Source organism: Pinus tabuliformis, chromosome 1_1 (assembly GCF_031772625.1).
Source record: "Pinus tabuliformis cultivar Carrire ecotype Pingquan chromosome 1_1, CPIR1, whole genome shotgun sequence".
In the NCBI taxonomy this organism is placed as follows: domain Eukaryota; kingdom Viridiplantae; phylum Streptophyta; class Pinopsida; order Pinales; family Pinaceae; genus Pinus; species Pinus tabuliformis.
The window spans coordinates 599,584,095-599,591,422 of NC_142297.1; the positions used below are offsets into that span (position 1 = coordinate 599,584,095).

At 36.3% G+C, this 7,328-nt stretch overlaps 1 long non-coding RNA gene across 1 annotated transcript; it reads right to left on the reverse strand.

Annotated features, from left to right (window-relative positions):
- Positions 1 to 241: 241 nt before the first annotated feature.
- LOC149214698 (uncharacterized) lies at positions 242 to 6,134 on the reverse strand. The gene is made up of 5 exons (XR_016250950.1): positions 5,500 to 6,134; positions 3,929 to 5,195; positions 2,812 to 2,893; positions 1,015 to 1,173; positions 242 to 789 (listed from the first exon to the last, which is right to left on the reverse strand). It is a non-coding gene; the product is annotated as an uncharacterized LOC149214698 (long non-coding RNA).
- Positions 6,135 to 7,328: the final 1,194 nt, after the last annotated feature.

Genomic DNA, 7,328 nt, shown 5'->3' on the forward strand with positions numbered 1-7,328 from the left:
ACCAGATTTAACCAAAATCTACGCAAAAAATGTTAACCAAACACAATCAAATGTGTGAGCATGTAAAGTCAACACAACAACTAAGGTGAAAATTTTGCAAAACAGCCAAATCAAAAGGTTGATAGTCACCATACACCCATACGGTAACGAATACAAGTGAATAACAACTCATTCCAGAAATATTCAATCTAGAGCAACCCAACAAGTAAATTTTTGTTTCCATCACAACCCAATACATGAATAAGCATAATTTTGTGATTTTTTTCTTTCACGTTTTACTGAAATAAGTTCAAATCAATGTTTGCGATGAACAAGAAAGCTCAAGCCAGACTTGGAGTGCAAGCCAAGGAAGAGGCAAGGGAAGAGGAATGATGTGGCGTGGGACAATGTCAAAGGGTAGTCGGGGATTGGCAGGATCAAAGGCTTTGGGCTTTCATCCAGGTATGGTTTCTCGTGATACTTATGGCTTTGACAGGATTGGAATGGGCCCTGTGGATGGGTTTGCAATGCCAGATATGTTTACTGCTCCAGTGAGTCAAGGCAGAGGATTTCCTCCTTATGGCCAACCAGGTCCTAGATTTGGCCCAGCGTCAGGGATCAATAAGAATTATCAATTCCCTAAACCCTTGGAAAGCAAAGTGACGTACAGAAGCTCGTTCCATGTATCAAGGATGCCTGGTAAACACTATGGGCACATGAGGAATCACTGGAGGCGAGTATCCTTCAAATTGCACTGGTTCAATCTGACCATAGCATTTCTGCCCGTTCTTCTGATTCCAATAAATTGGGCTGCACATTTACATCAATTTTATGAGGAAAACCAGTTCGTATACCTAAAATAAGAGCAATAGCTACTTGAATAGATTTCATGGATATCTTGGAATTTGATCTATCATAAGAACAGTTATATTTTTTTAAAGCTTAAACTTCCAATTCCAAAATATTCATGAAAACTGCAATCCACATAAAAAATGCCCTATAACATATACAATGTGTGTTTGTATAAAGATTTACCTGTAATGTGTAGGGGACGAGGTGCTAAAGAAGACAAGTGATTTTTAGGGATCGATATTTGCAGGTATCCAGTTTGCCCACGTCGTCAATGCCCTCTTGTAATCCACAAGTGGATCCATGTTTGTGTCAAGCTGATTGTTAGACATGATTATGTCCCATCTGTCCAACCACATTCCAAACTATTACATTTTTAATATCAATTACAACACTAAATTTGGGTGCCCCTTGTTGAAAATTTTAATCAGAAAGTTCAGAGTTTTGATACTTCCCACCTTTGATCTTGCCACCAATGGGATGACTCAAAAACCAATATATCATCTCCTTTCCAGTAACCATATACAGAAAAGTCCAAATCCTTTTATTCTCATATACAATATCACCCTGTTTTTTATCCATTTATTTTCATATGCAATATCACCCTGTTTTTTGCATTTCATTTCCTTTTAGCATAAATTCAATGCAAAAGAGAACATGCTTCTAGGGAGGCTAATTTGTTTGCATTTTTATTTGTGGGGTTTATTTTGATTTCTGAAATATTTTGGAATAGAAATGATTGAGGTAAAAAACTGATATTTTTTATTTTGGAATGGGATAAATAAGAGGAGATGAGAAATTGATGTCATAATATGTCACAAGGTTCGTCCAACTTTAACTTTTAGGTTCGAATTTTGGGGAACCTTAAAAAACTTTTGAGGTTCGGCGAACCTCATTGAACCTCATAGCCATTGACCAAGTCCGTAGATCAAAATTCATAACTTCATGTCACACCTCAAGATTGTAATTGATTCTTGCATTTTTTATGTTTATTGATGTTGATTTCTTACTATTTTATCTTATAATTCAATATATATATATATATATATATATATATATGGCCAACCTCATACAAACCTCATCAAAAATTCAAACTCAAACCAAACCTAATCATTGTTGAACCCGAACCATGTGACATACTCATTTTTGTTGATTTTATTCCAAAATTAATGTCATTCTCGTCCATCTTATTCCAAAATATTCTTGAAAGCCTAAAAATTGAAAAGAAAAGTCTTGTACATCTTATTCTAAAATATTTCTTGAAATTAACAGTGAAATGAAAATTTTATCTCACTCCTATCCATATTATTCCAAAAAAATTCTTGGAAATAGACTATGCAGCTAGGGAGGTAAATAAAAGCCCTAGATCTGTATATGACCTGGCACGCAAACGTGTCCAGCTCAATGACATGGTGCATTCTGTTGATGACACATGGGCAGCACAGACACTAACATGGCACAAATGGCAAATATTCCAAGGACCATAGCTTTGTGTCTCAAGCTCGGAATTTGATGAAACTTATAGCTCTCGACAAGAAGAAGACAATGGTGACCTCAGAAAGAGGCTTGAGATGGCTACCTGATGTCCATAAACCTTGGGGGTTGGGCATCTACACCCCATACCCTCAAAGAAGCTTAGAGGGACTAGGTGCATTATAAAGCCCTTTTGGCTCTCTTGCTTGTATTGATATCATTGTACTCAACAGTCCCATTGACCTACTTTTGTCGTCATTTGTTGGACATTAATGTAATTATCTTATCTTAAATTTGTAACAACCAAACATACTACAATGTTTTTGGCTGTTTTACAATGTCACGTGGTTAATGTACATTGGTTACAGAAGCAAAAATTGTATACAAGACAGAGATTATCAAGGATTTGCGTCAAAATCCTCTCCATAAAACAATACTACAAAAGTTGAAGACAGTGCCCAAAAACATGGAACTTTTCCGCCTTATCTGGAACAAGACCTCAATTATTACCTTTTGCATGTGATGTCTCTGCAGAATAAATTTTTAAAGCTTTAGCCTTCTCCAAACATATTTCAGCATCTTCACCTTCAACCTGCAATGACAGAAAACAGATCATAGTTAATTTAACAATGCAATCATATAATGACAGCTCCCAAGTCATTCGAGTTGCAAAGTATGACCCAGATATTCTAAAATTACTCAAAATATGCAAAATAATAAAATAAGTGAAGATATAATATGAATTATTATTGACAAATGTGATAATAACTACAGAATGACATATGGTTTTTACACATAAGAGAGGAACAGAGATAACTTCAGATAATGATCTAGAAGAGTAGAAAGACTAACTATACATTAGAGTTGATAAACCCAAAAGACATGAAGCTTTAGAAAATACTACTTGTATCCCAATTAAGAAAAAATAATTATTATTGACATAACTGTGAGAATAAGTAAATAGTAAGCTTGGGTAGCACTCAGCACTCAGCAATCCTACAGGCTAGGACCTGACATACATGGCTTTTAAACAAAAAAGAGGAACAAAAATAACTTCAAATAGTAATAAGAAGAGAAGAAAATCTAATGACAACCTACCTAGAGTTGCCAAGCCCCAAAGACATTATGGTTTTGAAAACACGAGTTATCTCCTAATTATGCTTTAATTAGTTTTTATTTAAGTTACTCAAGTAGTTACTTATACTTGACTGACATCAGTAGGTCGTGACTTCATTTCTACTTGATAAAAGTAGGACATATTATAAGTTTCCAGAATTGGTTAGAAATATACATTGTACTGGTATTATTTTTTTCACCACTCAACACAACTATCAGAAGAAAAACACAAGCCACTTGAGCAAAATATATCTTATAGCTAGGGGGCACAACACATGCAGTCTTGGCAGGTACAACAAGTAACCTGAAACTCACAGAGTGAAAACAATTCAACATTCTGAGTCTTCTGAATGAAAATTTACCTGATCTTGATTTCTTAACACAGAATAAAATTTCTCATGAGAACACCCATCTATGGAGTAAGAATCTCGAAAGGTGTCTAAATAGAGAAATTCCATAAACAATAAAACAAGTAGCCACAAAACGGATCACCAGATCTGTAGTGACTTACATCCAAATGTTGAAGCTGAGAATGTATCATCAAAAGCACATTAAAAAGCAAGCCTCTGGCTGCTATATTTTTCCTCCAAAATCTATAAAAAGGTCTCTGCTTCCTTCATTCATCACCTAATATGTATTTACATTGGTGCAAAAACATTCTAGGATGGGTATGCGGATATTATAAATAGTGAAGAGATAAACAAAGTCAAAACAATATAAAAACATCAATCATCTCTGCAGCTATTTCTCCATGTGGAGTATCTTCAACGCTTGACACAGTTTCCATAACGTTTCCTCTTATGTCCTCATCATTAGCATTGGTATTAGGCATATCCATATTTTCGTCTAAAGTAGAGTAGGCATATCCATATTTTCGTCTAAAGTAGAGTAGGCATATCCATATTTTCGTCTAAAGTAGAGTAGGCATATCCATTTTTTACTGCAATTTGGAGGCCTGCAATACTGCTGAATATAAGTATGAAGCTGAAAGAAGAGGTCATGACCCAAATGGTCTCTTAAATCCACAACGGCAAGCAAGAACTACACCCTTTTTGTTCATGCCAAAATTGCCAACAACTACTTTTCTACTTGAATAATGCCCAAATTTAGTCTAACCACCTTTGCCATGTCAATGATGTTCATGGAAGAATTGACAAACAAGCATTAAAAACAACCAGAAAACATACCGAAATTCATGTTGATCTTCGCATCAACACCACAATCGTGCATATCAGTAACAACTATAGGGATGTCCTTATTGTAGGCAGCACAGAGATTACATTGAAAACATAAATTCTATTGTTGTAAAAAATGCTCCAAAACAATAGAAGAGAAACAGAAGACGCGTGAGAGTCTACAAAAATAACTGAAACTCGTTACCATCGCTAATAAAACCTCTGTCATCAGTAACCCTCTTCAAAGCAGAAAAATCGAAGTCTACCCTCTTCCGGGACCTTAGAGGTTTGCTTTTGCTTTTCACAGATATATATAGTTGTTCATGGAAACAAGATCAAAAGGAAGTCTTAAACGACAAAGTAAGAGGGACTTTGTAAACCCTCCTTATAACATTAAGATATTTCTGTAAGCTCTCCAACATATCGAGCATAAAAAATCTGCAACAAAATGTCTAGGGCTTCATCAATGATCAATGCTTCAAAGTTATAAACGACTTTATGTAGAAGAATTATATAAGAGCTAAATTACAGATGCAGGGTTTTTAGAACTCTCAAAGATGAAGGTGCAAATATTGTTAAATCCACTGGTAAGAATTCTTCAACCTGCAGAGAACACAACAGTGATGAGAAAATGAAATTGCAAAAATAAATTGAGAGTAATTATCAAATGCCAAAGAAGAGGGGAATGGAGCAAATCAAAGGTCTGATTCCCTCAAAGAAAAACACTGCAACCCCATTTGCAAATGGTAAGGCCTTCGGACATTTTAATGCGCAAAAAACTGAACCCTTCTTTTTACAGCTCATAATTCAGAAAAATACTCAACTTCTTCCATTTTAATACACAAAATCTTCCATTTTAATACACAAAATCAAGACATATAACAGATGAACACGATATAGCCCTAACCTGTTGATTCGAAATCCACGAGTCTTCCAGATCGATGGTAGTCTTCCGCTGAAATTATAAGTTCAAATCAATGTTTGAGGCATTAAATCTTCTACATAAACTCGCAAACAAACCACACAAAAAGTTGAAATGTGAAGGATCTAAGATTTTTACCTTTCAAAGGACATTTTCACTTCAGGAACCTCTGATTAAACTTGAATTTATGCAAAATATAACAGCTTGTAAAACCTTAACCGATACCAAATTTGACAATCAAACAAGCATTGAAAACAACCAGAAAACATACCAAAATTCATGTTCATCTTCGCATCAACGCCACAATCGTGCATATCAGTAAGAGCTATAGGGATGTCCTTATTGTAGGCAGCACAGAGATTACATTGAAAACACAAATTCTATCGTTGTAAAAAATGCTCCAAAACCATAAAAGAGAAACAGAAGACGCGTGAGAGTCTACAAAAATAACTGAAACTCGTTACCATCGCTAATAAAACCGCTGTCATCAGTAACCCTCTTCAAAGCAGAAAAATCGAAGTCTACCCTCTTCCGGGACCTTAGAGGTTTGCTTTTGCTTTTCACAGATATATATGGTTGTTCATGGAAACAAGATCAAAAGGAAGTCTTAAACGACAAAGTAAGAGCCACTGGTAAGAATTCCTCAACCTGCAAAGAACACAACAATGATGAGAAAATGAAATTGCAAAAATAAATTAAGAGTAATTATCAAATGCCAAAGAAGAGGGAAATGGAGCAAATCAAAGGTCTGATTCCCTCAAAGAAAAACGCTGCAGCCCCATTTGCAAATGGTAAGGCCTTCGGACATTTCAATGCGCAAAAAACCAAACCCTCCTTTTTCCAGCTCATAATTCAGAAAAATACTCAACTTCTTCCATTTTAATACACAAAATCTTTTAACACACAAAATCAAGCACGATATAGCCATAACCTGTTGATTCGAAATCCATGAGTCTTCCAGATCGATAGTAGTCTTCCACTGAAATTATTGTTCAATAAATCCACCCATGCAACTTGGTTATTTCCCAATAGATCCTCCGCCATGCCATGTATTGCAACCCTGCAAATAGGTTAGATTGGCGATACACTGTAGGATACCATACCACGGCGGTATACATCCATGTATTGCAGGTGTTATTTCGAACAATAATTTCAGTGGTAGAATACCATCCGGAAGAGGAGCAACCAAAAAGTAAAGACATTATTCGCTCACAGAACATACAAACATCAAGCAACCATTACTTTCTTTTACAAGTTTAGTGTCCTTCAAACCAAGTCCAGTGTCCTTGAAACCCTAAGTTGTGTTCCTCGCTATAGGGTTTGTGTTCCTCGCTACCTAGATATCTGCCAATAAAATATAAACAAGAATCCTAATTCGAATAGTCCACCATTAACTATCAAGAAAAAGCTATGAACTCTTAAGTGGGTTTCAGATCGTCAAACACCATGACCAAATCCCGCCACTATTAACAGGCGAAACTCGATCATTATGCTGAGGACTTCAATCTCAAGGGACTTTTCTTCTGGCATCCCCGCGCCCAAAAACCACCGCTTCCCCATTCTTGAGAGCCAGAGTAGGCGGTAACCCGCCCAAGCGCCTACAGCGACGATTTCCTCTGCAAAATACCTTGGAAGCTGAGACATACAGAGTTGTCTCCAACGGCAGTGGTAGGCGGAGAAAATCGCGAACAAATCTCCGAACGCAGAACAGGCAGGCGGAGAAAACCGCGAACAAATCTCCGAACGCAAAACAGGCAGAGCAGAAAACGGACAGATATGGTTGAAGAAAACAGGGAGTGAAAACCGCGAACAAA